Source organism: Cyprinus carpio, chromosome A9, assembly GCF_018340385.1.
Source record: "Cyprinus carpio isolate SPL01 chromosome A9, ASM1834038v1, whole genome shotgun sequence".
Lineage (NCBI taxonomy): Eukaryota > Metazoa > Chordata > Actinopteri > Cypriniformes > Cyprinidae > Cyprinus > Cyprinus carpio.
This window is the reverse complement of record NC_056580.1, coordinates 25412636-25430406: the sequence shown is the minus strand read 5'-3', so window position 1 is coordinate 25430406 and position 17771 is coordinate 25412636. Positions and strand designations below refer to the sequence as shown.

Here is a 17771-nt window from a genome sequence, read left to right as displayed (position 1 = left end):
TTGTCAAACTATATTGTGATTATGTTAAATGTATGAGACACTAGGTATTAGTTATATGTTTCTGTTATAACTTTTTTTTCTCTCAATGTAGCCAAACATCGTAGGTCTGAATTCAGGCTGCATAATTTTCAAAGTGGTTGGCCATTTTGTGTTAACACCCGTTTGACACATACTCCGTCTGCAGTGCTTATGTGCGTGTTGCAGTACATGTATGGCAAGCTAAAAGGCTCAGAATTACGTAATGTTAATTAAATCACTATTTATCAATAGCAATCTGTTAATTAATAATTAAATACTGTTGGGTTTCTCACACAAACCGATCATTTCGTGTCAGACATCAATGTGTCAGTGACAGTATTTATATCACATTTTACCTCAAATCAGCCGTCCCCACACCATCACTTCTGGTAAGTGAGGTCAAATTACACGATATGGCATAGAGATACGCACGAGAGATCACTTCCGCCGCTTGCATCCCATTGAGATACGCCATATTGTGTACATGACTTTGGAACAGAGTAGAGTTATAAATTATATTAAAATTAAATGCATATGTGGTGAAATTACTAGATTTACTAGAAATCAGATACATTTTAAATTAAAACTTACAACAGGCTTGACAAAAACAGCCGATTCTCATCTTTTCTTTTGTTTTAAAATCTTTTTTACAAGAAATCCTGCAGGTCATAAAGAAATTAGTTTTTCCACCTCCAAGAAAGGATGAGTGCTAACCATTATGTCACTTTTTTTTACCAAAATGCCAGGTATAGTGTCGTTTTCCTTGCTTTATCCAAGGAAAAAAGCCATGTGTTGACTTTGAAACAGAGTAGACTTTAAATTATGTGCATCTGTGGTGAAATTACTAGATTTTCACGTCAATACATGTTTATTTTAATGCGAACAATGTGCTGTCACTTTAATTCAGTGGGTCCAGCACAGCAAAAAATAGACTCAATGCGGAAACGCCGCACTGCTGCAGACATACCGCACCTGGAACACACTGCCGTACCGCATCCGCTTGCAGTGTGAAAGCTCTAACCGGTTAACATACGCACTGCAAATGAAGTATGTGTGAAATGGGCATTAGTCTGGGAACCAGTTTTGCCAAACCCCTCCCTCAGAAAATCTCTACAGACTTGAACAAATTTTATTTTATATAATTTTACATCTAATTATTTTTTTCTCAAGATTTCTAACTCTTTTTTTTAAGATGTAACAGTAATTGATCAATATTACTCTGGGTCTTTTGCCCTTTCAGCAGTGTGGACTTGACTATCACCAGCATGCTGGTCACACAGTCCACAGTTTGCTATATTTTCCATTAGTTGCTGTACAGACTGCCTGACAACTTTTCCCCATTTAGGTCTATCTTTAGAAAGCCTTTTTTTATGCAAAAGTATCATCTTTCAGCTTTGTCATTTATTTATTTTGCAGGTTTAGAAGAAGTCCATGCAGTGCCGCTTCTGCAAGTTTTCATCACCTCACCAAGACCTAATTTTCAAGCACTACACAGAACTTGCCATTGGTCAGTTAATGCAACTTCCTTTCCATGTTTACACCTAGAATGTGTTTGCATTTTCAAGACAATTGGAGCTTTAAAAACACATTTGTGGAGGGTACATCCAAAGACTGGCAACAAGGGGAATACCACATTTTCTTGTGACAACTGTGATTTTAGGGACATGTTTGTTTTTAAAATAATTGTGGTTTTGTTAATGTAAGATCTAAGGTCTAATGAGTTTTGTGTATCTTGGAATCCTGAATTGAAATGCATGATTTTTATCTACTAAGGTCTACTGTGCAGAAATGTTCAATGTATTTACCATTTAAGGTATTTTCACAATACTGTTGTAGATTTAATAAAATGTATTAAATAAAATGTGGCAGTATGGCTTGAGTGTTTTTATATATATATTTTTTTCTTTTGGGGCAACGGGGAATAAACAATACAGTGAAGTTGCTTAACTAATATAAATTTACCAAAATACATTTTTAGTTTAGGTTAAACTAAAAAGGAATGCTACTACAATTTAAAATGTATAATTGGGCCAATAACATGGGTTGGTAAACTAATTTCTTTTCAATTGTTTTAACAAATTATTTCTCATTGAGCCAATGTTAACAGACTATTGCTACAATTGATAAAATTACATTTACAGAATTTCACTTGGGCCAATTGAAAATTTTAGATGTGACCAGTCACTAGAAAATTTTGAGTTGGGAAAATTAGAATTTTTTTTACAGTGAATTTTAGATGTGAAATGTTTCTTTTTGGTTTTTATTTGGCAATATATCTTCATTTCATCAGTTTATTTCACAAAGCTTTTATTCTATTAAGTAACCAATAACAGAATAACTAGAATAATGTTCAGGATGACTAGCTCAAATAACCTACTTCAGCATCTTTCAAGCATTAACCCCTTCAGGCGCGCACCAAACGCTCTGCCCTTAATTACAGGTTTTGCGATACTCTGAATCGGAATGTTGTTTCACTATTATGTTTTGCATAAATGACGATCTCAAGAACATTTCTGCACACACAGAGACTCAACGTCGCCTTTGATTCATTGTTTCCAAACGTAAAATCGATCTGCAAATGCTGCACCTCCCTATACGACTCCACGCGAATCTTCCCTTCCACCTGAATGACCCGTCCACACATTTTAAGCATCCTAATTGAGTGTTTTGTCAGCTTTGTTGTTCAGCACACACCCCTGCATTCATCACGGGGAGACTCATTTCTGCCGTAGGCTCTGGAGGAAGGAGCGCCTCCACGCACCAGTATCCTAGCCAAGATGATCTACTACGCTATTCCTCATTGTTCCATCATGAACGTGTGTGATGCTGCTAGAGACAGCACTCGGACAAAGTCGTGCTCGCCTACCTGTGTGTTTGGAGAGTTGTCCGATCTAAAGGAGAGTGAAGACGATCGGTCAGAGCGCGCAGCGGCCGTGCTGGTCCATAGTGAAGCGCTCCAGCTGCTCTATCTCTCCCCTTCTGTCTGTCTCTCTCTCTCTCTCTCTCTCATCCAAGAGTGATGTTCGCATCAGCCACTAGATGCTGCTGAGGGTGCGCGCGTCCTGGGCTTTTCGATGCCACGGACCCTCAAATCTAAACATAAATTAATATTATATATATATTTATATATATTTCATTAGTTATATTGCATTATTACATTAGTTATATATTACATTAGTAAGGGCTACATTAGGTTTGTTCTACTTACTATTGGACTGTGTAATGTATTTTTAATTATTTTTATTTATTTAATTTCATCTAGTTTTATTTAATGATTTCAGATTGTTTGTCCAAATAAAATAGCCTACTCAAACTTCATTTTATACTAAATTCACTTATTAGTAAGGTCGGGATTCGAGAAAGGTTCAATTTCCTTTATAAAATATAAAAACCGAATTATTTTCATGATTCGGTTCCGTTGATTCGGTTCTCGAACGTTCATTGTTCCGTTGATGCGGACGGAACAACGCGGTAAACGAGTCAAGTGTGACCTATCTGCTGTCCGAACGGATGACTCTGATGAGTCGGCTCTTTTTTCTTTTTTTTTTGGTGAATCAAAAGCATGCAGCACCATCAGTGAACTGTAGTGCAATAGACTGTTACCGGTTATTGTTAGTGGACCAAAGCATAATCTATTCAATGCAAGTGCAACCAGTGTAGTCCAGTTCCCAAAACAAATTTTCAACCGAGTACTCGTATGAACTGGTCCGTTTTTGGCGATTCAAAAAAGCGCGATCGTTGTTGTCCGACTTCCTAACGAATGAATCTTGTTGTAACCGGTTCTTTTAGTGAATGGAAAACATACAGCTTGCTTGACTGGTGTAGTGTAGGCTAGTGCGATTTAGAAAGGCTCAGTCTTATAATGCGGTTATTTTCAGTGTATAAGAAACTTAGAATGAAATTATAGGACTCTTAGGATTCGGTTCTCATTTACCAAAATAAATAATTTTACGAGTGTTTTTTTTTTTTTTTTTTTGTAGTGTATAAAAAACGTCTTAATAGGCTATGACTCACTTACTGAACCACGAGTTATTGCTCTCATAATGTCCTACTCAAAATAAACTACGAACAGTTTCTGCTGTTTAATAGGACTTGATGTGAATAAACTACGGAGCCCCGCACATGACATGCAAGAAAAAAAATAAATAAATTGTGCGCACGATTTACTAATTCGTTCCCTCAATGTACTAAAACGTGCACACGATTACTATTGCGTTCCCTCGATTTACTATTGCGTAAACGAATTAGTAAATCGTGCGCACAATTTATAAATCGAGTGAACGAAATAGTAAATCGAGGGAACGCAATAGTAATCATGTGCACGTTTTAGTACATTGAGGGAACGTATTAGTAAATCGTTGCACGATTTAGCTTACTATTTTTTCCTGCATGCCATGTGCGGGCCTCCGTAATAAACAGCAAGCAGATTAGTAGTTGAAACATTTGGGCCCAGTGTTGGATTTCATGCTTTTCTGCATAAATGAGCTATAAGTAGCCTAACATTTTTATTTATTTATTTAATTAATTAATTTTATTTTTATTTTTGCTCAATTTGAGGTGTGCACGCCTTACTTTCCAAATGTACATATATGCTTGTTTGAAAATCAGAAATTGTTACCTGTCAGATTGGATGAGAGGCAGTACCAATTGCTTCATGCCAGACATTTAACACTCATATATGCCATTCAGTGCAAAATGAAACCAGCATACTTCAGAGGGTCTGAAATGAATGCATTGTTGGACTGTTTCCAAACACACAAATTGCTTTTTTTTTTTTTTTTTTTTTTTGTCCCTAATTGTTTGTTTTGTTGTCATTGATTTCTCTCATTCTGTCATTGAGAGACGATCTCAAAGGCAGGATGCTCTTCTTATGCTCTAACACAACAGCTGGCTTATTAAATAATTGAGAAGAGCTGAATTAAACACATGGAAATGGAGTGTTTTCCTTGGATAAACCTGATGCAGTGGTCTTGCTGATAAGGAACGGTCTTGTTTTTAGAGCAAAGATGATTATTTATTTATAGGTTTTATTCAATAATATAAAAGCCATGAGAGGTTACCTAAAAATATTTTAGATATTTTATTTTAGGAAGCTGATCCTGTTCTAGGCCCACTGTTGTTCTTTACCTATGCCTAATTTCACTAAACCAACAAACCTTTCAAACGTTTAACACTGGATTAAAGTCATTCTTTTTCTTCATATCCAAACAAAAACTTTAAAAAAACATGTTTTTGCATATTAACTGAGTTGTGTAAATTACTATAAAATAATAATTAATAAGTACTGAATGTAAAAAAATTTACAGATACAGAAATATCTTGAGTACAGTCAGATTTAGTACACTTTCAGATTATGCTGCCTCCTTGTGGCTAAAATGGGGTAAATTTGATACAAGTATCCGAAATTATTTGATTGCAGTATGTGAAAGACTTTATACCATGTTTTTTTTCACAGTGTGACGAGAGGCAATGATAAATAGAGTAATATTAAGAATCATAACTATCACTATACTCTGGGTTAGAAAATTGGACAAACCTATACAAACAAACAAACTTTATTAATAACTAATTTATGCTAATTAACAAAGCTTCCAATCAATATGCAAGCACAACACTTTTTCTAAAGAAACAAATGATAGCAGAGGTGTGATATTTTGCTAAGCACTCACTTTTTCTTTTGAAAATGAAAAAGCCTTGACATTCGCTCTCTGGAGATAAACGTCCTGTGTCAGCAAAATCTCTTAAATATTCAGGAGCTTTTAAAAGGAAGAGCAAATTTTCTTAGATGGGGGACAGTAGTTTTCTTTCCCATCAGTGCAGGGAATATTTCAATGTTTTTTGGTTCAAGTGCAAGGCCCTGTCTGATACAACCAATACAGTATATCCACATAAAAAACATGAATATTTTAATGATAATGTAGTTCTTAACAATGATCCATCTAAGAAGTGGAATGAACCTCAATCAACAAGTGTTATGTTGTAACCAAGAGCCTCACCTCCTTAGTAAAATGTTTTTATTTAGTAAGAGAGAGCAGAGATGTCTGTGACACACAATAAAAATCCTTACATCACAACAAGCTAGAGTGATTACACTTACTCAAATTATGCTCAGTAATGTGTCTTCTCTGCCTGAGAAATAGAACCCATAGTCATAATCATATGCTGTCTAATGTTTTAATGCCATAATATTTAAACCCATATCTTTTTAATCTAAAGGTTGCTGGTTAAACATCATTTCTGACTCATCGTCTGATCGATATATTTTAGTAAAAGGATTTAACAAATTTCAAATAACTATAATCGACGTACAGTTTAATTTTTTTTTAAAAACATTTTCTGACAGCTAATAGAATCACCACTATACGGTGAAAAGGTAAAAACAACAAAATATTCAGTTTTATTTACAGTATTAAACGAAAAGATAGAATTAACGTGTTCTATTTTTGTATGGAAGCCCATTTCTGTCTCAGAGTGTAAAAATAATAATAATCATAACAAAAATAATAATAAAAATAATCATAAACATTAATAATAATAATTTAATTGTAACATTATATCTCACACTTGTGACTAATTCTTATGTTTGCATATATTTTACTTTAGTTTACTTATATTTTACTGTATATCTCACAACTGCAACTCATAAATGTGACATTTGTGATTCAGGCTTTACCCTACCATTCAAAAGTTTGAGGTCGGAGGAAGGATAGAAGATTTTGTAGTATTTTTATAAGTCATCTCTCACGCTCAATATTCTATATTTATTTAATCAAACATACAGTAAAAACAGCAATATGTTGTTTTTTTATACAATTTAAAATAAATTTTTTCCATTTGAAAATATTTTAAAATGTAATTTATTTCTGATGACAAAGCTGAATATTCAGCATAATCTCTCCTGTTTTCAGCATCACAGCATTTATTTTTAACAGTATTGTATATATTTGAGATATATTAATTAGTTGCACTTTATCTCAAAATTAGTTAAATTCATCAATGTAAATATTTTAATGGTACTACTAACTTTTGGCACATATGCATTTTCTTATATATTTATAGTTATGCTAGTCTGAGAGTTATATAACTAAATGACTTTTTTTTAATGGCATTTGCATCCAGTTTCCCCTTAAATCTTGTGCAATTATATTACACTGAAGAGCTGCAGTATCCAGACCCATTACTCTAAAGCTCTTTCTTAAATTACTGTCCTTATCTGCTCTCATTTTTTTGCTTCCTTTAATTTTAAAAGCCATCTGTTTCATATCTGGATCTTGTTAGTGACACAGCACTGTTCTCAGAGCTCATTGCACAGCCTGGCCACTTGCCTGTCAGTGGTGGTGGGCCGGCTGCTTTTAAAGTGATCTCCTCTTCCCCCGGCATGAATCCCGGGAAGACACGGATCCAACATTCCATCAGAATGCATGTGTCAGCACAGACCTGGAGGAGTACAGACGTTATCAGCAGCACTCAGCCACAAAAAGGAGGACAATGTGTCAGTGTGTATAAGGTACAGACTGAGGGTTGGTATTAATGCATCATTCTGCCAAACGAAGATCCCAGCCCTGAAATAGGAGGAAAGAGCTTGCCAATCAAAGCAATGTTTGCATATGTCTATCAATGTGATATTCTGCATGCTGCTGGTGCTGTTTACATTAGACTGCAACCGCTTCAGCACACGATTAATGTGTTTGTGTTAATAAAGCCACTGTGTGCTGGAGTTAAAAAGATTCGCCAGACCCTCTACTGTCATTCGCTCCAGGTCACAGTCAAGCAGAGGTTTGCAAGGAAACAGAGGTGATATTACTAAGGAAACATGAACAGAGAGCGAAGGCAGACATCTAGTTGATGAAACGTCTTCATGTCTTGTTTTTATGGTAGGTGTTTCCAAACCACAGTTGCTTCAGGTATTTGTGGCCTGTAGCAACTGTGTTCAAGCTTTCATTAGCAGGAGCTTCAACAGATGTTGTTGACACCATGCAGGGTTATTATTATTATTAACTAAATCTAACAATAAAACCATAAAAAAAAAAAAAACTTGAAATAAAATAGAAAATAACTAAGATTAAATAGAAATAAAAAAACTCAATTTATTTCAGCTAAATAAAGTATTAAAATAACAAACTAAAATAAAATAAGAAAAGTTATAAGAACTATATATTTATAATAATAATAATAATAATAAAAATGAGAAAAAAACATGCAAAAAATTACTAAAATGCTAAATAAAAATTAAAAATACAAACAGAAAATATAAAAACGTAATATTTAATGATACTAAAATAGCACTGACACCAGCACAGTCACAAAACTATCCCTAAACAAAAATCAAATCAAATCAAATCAAATCAAATAAACAATTAATTAAATGATCTGCAGTAGATGTGGGTAGTCAATAAACTAGAGCGTAAACTCTAAAATCACAGTTCAGTGTTAACAATAATAAGAGATTTTTACTCTTTACTTTATTAGTAAATTAGTCCAAATTTAAACTGTTTTGATAGATAGCACCTCAATGACTATCTGAAAATAAATCTGTCATTTAGTTTTTATAACAAAATTCTACATTTTGTTGTATAATTGTGTGATTTGTTATTATTTTACCATGTTTTTTATTATAGTAACTGTAGTAACTATTGTATCAGACCTTTTCATACCAAGTAATCTTTCAAGGGAGTGAATTTATTTCAGATTTACTTTAGATACCTGATGAAGCTGATAGCAACATTTTATTAAAATTTCTTTAAAAGAAATTACTGTACTGTACAAAGGTTGACTTCTGATGGGGTTCTCCAATTTTTATCCACTAGAGGGCAGAATTGTTCGCAGATAAGAATAAACTTTATTATTATTATTATTATTATTATTATTATTATTATTATTTAGTTTAAATATGACTACCTAAGTCAGGAAAAGATGATACCATCCATGAATAAATTTCTAATTAAATCAGGATAGATAGGATCAGTGTTTTGTTGTTCTGGTTTCTAAAAAGAAAACTGTCTTTGCTCAGAAGCCAGACACTGGGTAAATGTTTTTTTTAACACGTCATTTGTTTTCACTTGCTGTCCAGGATGCTTAACTTGCCAAAAGATTATTCATCAACTTAATTTGCAATTTTGGCCAAGCTTGGTATGTAGATAGAAAATTGTAGAGTTGTATTAAACAAAGTCAGATTTTCTAAAAAAAAAATAAAAAAAATAAAATAAAATAAAATAAAATATTATTTGCGTCAGTTATATAACAATTTATTTTTTATTTTTTTTTTATCATTAAAAACTGTTGTGTACCCTGTCTGGGTACATTGGGTAGATCCCTATGATGTGATCTTGTAAAGGTAGCCTATACAACATATTCTATAACACTTCTGATTTGAACCTGAGCTGCTGGTTGTGGAAAGAAAAACATTGTCACAACCTGTTCAGACATGAACACACATGAATGCAAAATACCTCCTTTCTTCAGTCAATTTCAGCTTGGTATTTCCAAAAAAGTAGGCAGACCAAGTCTGAAACTGGGACACAAAGGGTTTTTGAGCCCACCAACTCTTGAACAATGATAGGAATAACATTAACCCTAAAAGATGCAGTTTATTTAATGAGAGGAAATGTCTCATAAAATAGTTGGTGCATTTCATATTAGTGTAATTAGTTTAGTTTAAGCCGATCCTGCTGAAAAAAAAAAATAATAGCTTAAACTGGTTTGGTGGTCTTAGCAGGTTTAAGGTTGTCTTCAAAGCTGGTTTAGCAGGGAAGCTAGCTAGTCTCCTAGTCTAACAAACTGAAAAGTTGGCAGAACCAGTTTAACCCCTTAACTGCCACCTCCCATTTTTGGACACAGGCGTGAAAGTACACTATCCAGACTTTAATTGTTATAACTCATGACCTAAGGTTGGACTCTTTGGTGAGACGATCAGCAGATTATTGAAGAAGAGGAAGAATCATTTCATTTACTGTAAAGAAAATGCACTGTACTAATGTACACTGTACTTTTTTAATTTATATAAAATAAATATTTTACAAAAATATTTTTTAATCCAAAATAAAATTAAAGCCTTATGTCCAAATAAGTTAAGTTCCAAATTTGAAGTTGATAAAAAAAATGACTCTCTAACTAAATTGAATATTTTGTGCTTTTAAGTGTATGAATTATTCTCTCAATATTGAAATATGAAATCTTGAGACTGTATTTTGTCAAGATTACATAAAGTTTTGATTGTAAATATATATTTTTAATATGACACTTGGGGAGGAGACCACTAAAAGAAAAAAGTTATATTTCCATGGTAACACGATGATTTCAAAATGGTTTTCACAGGATTAATTTTGAGGTTTTAAGCTTTCAAAATGATATATAATTTATGATGATTACTAAAATATGTGATGGGGGGAAAAGACAAAGTAAAAGGAGCACCAATCATCCCCTGTTTCAACACAAAATATTCACACCACTGAAACCTAAAACTACATATGCACTCCCAAATAACATTCAAGTTGTTGTACTATCTTTAAAAAAACTGCAGTGTCTTGCGCTTAGCTGTCCGAATATGACCTGCAGTCTTCAGAACATTAACATTTATAGTGACAGCAAAACCTCAACTGCAATTCAACTCCCATGTTGTGTGAAGAAAGATTCTTTCAGCTCATCGTTGAAAACATTTTTGTTTGGGCATTTCTCCAGCTTAGCAAGCTAGCTTGCTCACTTAAGACAATATTTGCACTGAGTGGACGTCAGGGAGCAGCAGCAAGCATGTGAAGTTTTTATTATGTTAAGATACATTACAAACTAATATGACGAAAGACTAGAACGAAAGCATCCGAATATCAGCTTGGCAAGCTTTCCTTCACTGCAACGTCCTGTTGAGAACCACAAACATACCAAAGACAGGAGACTGAATAACGATGAGGATATTTAAAGGAACGTATTTACATTCGAAATGAATGAAGTGTCGGAACACACTTCTTGAAACGGTCACGGGACCTCTATATATGCCTCCACTTCTCTCTATATTCACACTTTGGAAAATGTTCAAGGTGAGGATCAAGGAGCAACAACAGGAAATGAACTGCTTTACAGGACTCCTTTTGTTTGCAGAGGCCCTTTATTGCTTCTGAACTGAACCCCTGTCCAGAGGAGCAGGTTCAGAGGGTTCAGTGAAGCAGAGGAGTTGTTCTGGCTCTGTTTATTTGGTGCAACCCTCTAATATTAAATAAGAGCCAGAGAAGCTTTACTTCAGGCAAGGTTTTTTTGTTAAGTAGAAATCACTATGTATTTTAAGGAAAAGAGAGTCTTTTTTGTATCTTGGACAAGTTCACATGATGCAGGGAGCCCATTTCTGATTCTTTTGTAGTTTATTTTACCTTCTTTTGTGACTGTAATTGAGTGTCAAACTCTCAAACAACTACAGTATTTATATCTGTTTAAATATTTTGCAATAAAGCAGGGGAAGGAGAAATCATTACCTCATCAAAGATGTGAATAATATCTCAGCTGGTTGGTTGATGGCTTAAAACTCAAAAAGATCTTTTTAAATGTTTACATTTTAAAAAATAAAGGTTCTTTATTGGCATTGACGGTTCAGTGAAAAACATTCAACTTCTATGAAAACTTTCCGTTATACAAAAAAAAGTTCTTAATAGTGGATAATATTCTTTAGATTATTAAAATGTTCCTCACACTAAGAAAAAAAATATGTATTTTAAAAAGTGTCACTGAATGGTTCTTTGGGGAACCAACAATGGTTCTTCTATGGCATCTGCTAAAGGTTTTATCTTTCGGTTTTATCATAGTGTGGAGGAGGATAGTTGGCATGGAATCAATCTCTCTGATTCAGACTCAGTCTAAACACACATCCTGGTGTGTAACTGTGACAACAATCCTGCATCATTCCTGAACCAGTATTGCATTTTAATGCTGATAGGGCAAATTAACATTACTGACATGAAACAGCTTTTTAACATTACTGAAACAGCTTTCCAAGACTTAAAAAACACCTCATGTCTGATCTCGCTTCAGCAGCTCCAAAGTAAAAAGTGCTCAAAACATTCATGCAGTTGACAACCAAATGCACTGCAATGAGCACTACTCTAAAGATGGTTTACAAATGGTTTACAAAAGACATTTTACATTTTGGTTAGGGTTTGCTCTAACTCACTAACTTGAGATCAAGTGTCTGAAATTACATGCAAAACGTTTTTTGCTTTTTTAAATTAATGTGCAAAAAAATAAATAATTGTTAAATAATTATACTGCATTAATGAAAACATGTATTATGAAACTACCATGATCATTTTAAATAATAATAATAATATATACTGTACATACATATATTATATATACATGTATGTACACACATATATAAAATTAGTAGTAGTAGTAGTAGTAATAAAGTAATATTACATATATTAATATTAATGATATTTATTTAAAAACATTTAAAAAATATTACATAGTAAGTTGATCAATTAAATTCATATTTAGTGTTTAAAAATATTACAATGATAGTCAAAAAATGCTTTTACACACACACACACACACACATATATATATATCAAATTGATCTCTACTCTTAAACTTAAGTATTACATTTCTGTAATAAATTCGGCCTGAACTTAAATGTAAACTTAAATGTATGATTTAAATGTAAAATTGATTTAAGATAAAGTCATTAGTCATTTGAACTGGAAAACGTAAATAGGTAATCCGTGTAAAGGAAAGTCATGATGACTGTCAAATTTCCCAAGATCATTATAAATAGTTAGACACTACACAGATTCACCACATGTATGCTAACTGTGGCGTATGTAAACCAGCCAAACCAGTCTGATGTATTTGTGTTGTCTCCCATTACTTCACCAAGTGCAAACATGGTGTTTGTTACATTAGCAGAAGCTTATGTCTTTGGATATACCAGAGACCTGTTTATTTCAGGACCAGGAATGTAAAAGGAAAGCACAATAGATGCTGTGGCATTTTTCAGTATAATTAACAAGATCTCTACATGCTCAAACACCATTCAGACAGCTCTTGAATAAAGTCTCATTTGATTTGACAGAATCTGAGATTTTCTCCTCTGATATGGTCAGAGCTGTTTGCTTTGCTTTATCTCAGTCAATCAGATAAGATAAGCTTGTGGACACACTTCCTAAAACAACAATCCGATTGCTGTTCAGACCGTGGCTAAAGGATTTGGTAGCCTGGTCATTCACTGACTGGTTCCAAACAACAGAGATATCTGACACTCCTTAACCATCTACTCAAAACAGAAACATGATGAGACGTAAACAAGTTTATATGGATCTTTCAGCCTTTCTTTTTGTGAAAATGTGGATAATAATCTTTTGTTTTGTTTTTTCAAAAAGAAATGCAACCTGGATATCATCATGGAGTACAGTTATGGTACTTTTTCCTCAATGTGCAAAGATTGAGATTATTATACCGAATCAGTCCATTCAAATGGTTTATGTGGCAGGGCATCCAAGCCATCAGTGACTACAAGCCAAGCAACTCCACTCCGACGGTCACAGACGTCTCCTTCCTTAACGAGGTGAATTACTTTTATGCTCACTTCAACAGCGACAGCAAGGAGACAGCCACCAAGATCACACCCTCAGCAGAGCATCAACCCCTTAAACTCACCTCCAAAGAGGTTTACACTGCATTGAGCCGGATCAACGCATGCAACGCTGCTGGCCCGGATGGCATTCCTGGACGTGTGCTTAGGGCATGTGCAGAGCAGCTTGCAGGGGTCTTCAGAGACATTTTCAACCTGTCCCTCACCCAAGCAACTGTGCCAACATGCTTTAAGTCCACATCTATTGTGCCAGTGCCGAAACACTCCTCCCCGATGTGCCTGAATGACTACCGCCCCGTAGCACTCAAACCTATTGTTATGAAGTGCATTGAGCGACTGGTCCTAGCACACCTCAAGGACTGCCTCCCACCCACACTGGACACACACCAATTTGCCTACCATAGCAATAGAAGCACAGAGGACACAGTATGCACAGTGCTGCACTCTGTACTCACACACTTGGACAATAACAACACATATGTACGGATGTTGTTTGTTGACTTCAGCTAAGCATTTAACAGTGTCATTCCCTCCAAGTTGACCACAAAACTTGGAGACCTGGACATTAACACCTCCCTCTGCAACTGGATTATGGACTTTCTGACCAACAGACCTCAGCATGTTAGGTCAGTCCAAACCTGCTCCACCACCATCACACTCAACACCGGCGTACCACAGGGCTGTGTGCTGAGCCCATTCCTCTACTCTACACCCACAACTGCAAGCCTGTGCATGGATCCAACTCCATCATTAAGTTTGCAGATGGCACCACGGTGATTGGCTTCATCAGAGACAACAATGAGACTGCCTAAAGGGAGGAGGTACAGCACCTGGCCTCATGTTGCGCTGACAACAACCTGCTCCTTAACACCAGCAAGACAAAGGAGCTCATAGTGGACTTCAGGAAGAAGAAAAGGAAGCACACATGACCCCATCCACATTAAGGGGATGGTTGTTGAACGTGTCTCCAGTTTCAAGTTCCTGGGAACCACCATCTCGGAGGACCTGTCCTGGACCACAAACACCTCCAGCCTGGTCAAGAAGGCTCACCAGCGCCTCTTCTTCCTCAGGACACTGAAGAAGAACCAGTTGTCTTCAGCCATCCTGGTGAACTTTTACCAGTGTGCGATCGAGGACATCATGACCAGTTGTATCACAGTCTGGTATGGAAACTGCTCAGTTGCTGACCGCAAGGCCCCTACACACACCACTACATACTCCTCACCCCTCCTCATCACTACATCTGGTTTACAACAAAAACAAAACCAGTGACACTTGTTATTACTTGCACTACTGTCTGTTCATTCATACAGAATAGTGCATAATCCGTTTGCACACTGGAATATTTTTCAAAGCACTTTTTTACTGTCCATTGCACTAGTGTAAATGATGTTCATAGTTTCTACTTAGTTTCTGCATAGTTTCATAGTGAACATACACTTATTACATCATCCATCTGTATAGTATGTTCATAGTACACCTACGTGTATATCATGCTGATAGTATTTTAAAAAAATCTGTAAAATATGTCCATAGTACTGCTTTATCTGTATATTTATTGTACATTTGTAACATACAGTTGCTGGTCATATAATTAGAATATCATCAAAAAATTGATTTGTTTCACTAATTTCATTCAAAAAATGAAACTTGTATGTTATATTCATTCATTACACGCAGACTGATATATTTCAAATATATTCATTTATTTCTTTTAATTTTGATGATTATAACTGACAACTAAGGAAAATCCCAAATTCAGTATCTCAGAAAATTTGAATATTGTGAAAAGGTTCAATATTGAAGACACCTGGTGCCACACTCTAATCAGCTAATTAACTCAAAACACCTGCAAAGGCCTTTAAATGGTCTCTCAGTCTAGTTCTGTAGGCTACACAATCATCGGGAAGACTGCTGACTTGTCCAAAAGACGACCATTGACACCTTGCACAAGGAGGGCAAGACACAAAAGGTCATTGCAAAAGAGGCTGGCTGTTCACAGAGCTCTGTGTCCAAGCACATTAAAAGAGAGGCGAAGAGAAGGAAAAGATGTGGTAGAACCGCACCCTGGAGAGGAATGTGAAACAAAACCTATTCAAAAATGTGGGGGAGATTCACAAAGAGTGGATTGCAGCTGGAGTCAGTGCTTCAAGAACCACTACACAAAGACGTATGCAAGACATGGGTTTCAGCTGCCACTCTTGAACAACAGACATCATCAGAAGCGTCTCGCCTGGGCTTAAGACAAAAAGGACTGGACTGCTGCTGAGTGGTCCAAAGTTATGTTCTCTGATGAAAGTTAATTTTGCATTTCCTTTGGAAATCAGGGTCCCAGAGTCTGGAGGAAGAGAGGAGAGGCACACAATCCATGTTGCTTGAGGTCCAGTGTAAAGTTTCCACAGTCAGTGATGGTTTTGGATGCCATGTCATCTGCTGGTGTTGGTCCACTGTGTTTTCTGAGGTCAAAAGGTCAACGCAGCCATATACCAGGAAGTTTTAGAGCGCTTCATGCTTCCTGCTGCTGACCAACTTTATGGAGATGCAGATTTCATTTTCCAACAGGACTTGGCACCTGCACACAGTGCCAAAGCTTACCAGTACCTGGTTTAAGGATCATGGTATCCCTGTTCTTAATTGGCCAGCAAACTCGCCTGACCTTAACCCCATAGAAAATCTATGGGGTATTGTGAAGAGGAAGATGCAATATGCCAGACCCAAGAATGCAGAAGAGCTGAAGGCCACTTTCAGAGCAACCTGGGCTCTCATAACACCTGAGCAGTGCCACAGACTGATCGACTCCATGCCACGCCGCATTGCTGCAGTAATTCAGGCAAAAGGAGCCCCAACTAAGTATTGAGTGCTGTACATGCTCATACTTTTCATGTTCATACTTTTCAGTTGCCCAAGATTTCTAAAAATCCTTTCTTTATATTGGTCTTAAGTAATATTCTAATTTGGGATTTTACTTAGTCAGTTATAATCATCAAAATTAAAAGAAATAAGCATTTGAAATATATCAGTCTGTGTGTAATGAATGAATATAATATACAAGTTTCACTTTTTGAATGGAATTAGTGAAATAAATCAACTTTTTGATGATATTCTAATTATATAACCAGCACCTGTATTGTAGACACTGTATATCCTGTACTTACTGCTTATTGCACTTCTGGTTAGATGCTAACTGCATTTCGTTGCCTTGTACCTTACATTTGCAATGACAATAAAGTTGAATCTAATCTAATCTTATCTTATGTGAATGAACTGGTTGAATTTACTTCTGCAAACATCCCTGTGTTTCAATATCTATCTTATTGCAAAATATTTAAATGCCAAATGCATAAAAAAAAAAAAGCCAAATAGTTAAATGCCAAATGAATAGCCCTACTTTGTAGAACTCTCTCGGGTTCAGGAAACAGTCCTCCGTAAAATGTGTTGCAGACATCTGAATATTTGGTTTGAACTGTTCTGGAACAGTGTTGTAAATACATTTTAACCACTGATTTTTAGTTGTGTCATCTTTTGGAAGACCAAACAAAGTAGTTTCACTTTCACAACGAAACACTGCGTCTCCACGACATAGCAGTGGATGCAGCAACAACACTACTGCGAGAATCAAACTTACTCCTTTCTTTGTGTGAACATTTGGGCGGTGTTGTGCAAATCTTCCCACACAGTGACGTAAACGTGGGGGCGTGTTTAAACGAGGCATTTTAGGAGGGTGTGGACGAGTCTTAACTTTTATAAAGAATATCTTTTTTGGGTTTGAGACCTTAGTCTTTGCAACTTTAGGGATCTTATCTATTCACGAACAGATTGTAACACTCCAAAAAGAAAGGAAAACTTGAAATTGCATCATATGTCCCCTTTAAAACAAAAAAGCCAGATACACTGAAAAAAAGAAAGAAAAAAAAAAGAAAGAAAAAAAATCTATCTACTTTAAAATTTAGGTATTATCAGATTGGCAGTACAAGTAGCAGTACTAAACTGACTTTCAAGTTAAATCTCATATAACTTGAAAACAAAGTTGAGATTGGTTAAAATAATTTGATTAAGTAAAGTAATCGAAGAACATATGTTGTCATGACTTTATTGATTTTTATTAGTGTGGTACCCATACAAAGTCACACCCACAGGAAATTGAACTGGAATGACAGGAAGAAGAATTAATTGAACTGCAATT

General features: G+C 35.4%; 1 protein-coding gene across 1 annotated transcript in view; it reads right to left on the bottom strand.

Moving 5' to 3' along the window:
- Positions 1-3036, bottom strand: part of LOC109098817 (anion exchange protein 3-like) — a 73649-nt gene extending 70613 nt beyond the window's left edge. The window contains 1 exon segment of the mRNA XM_042764237.1: positions 2885-3036. The gene's annotated coding sequence lies outside the window, so the exon portion shown is untranslated.
- Between the last annotated feature and the right edge of the window lie 14735 nt (positions 3037-17771).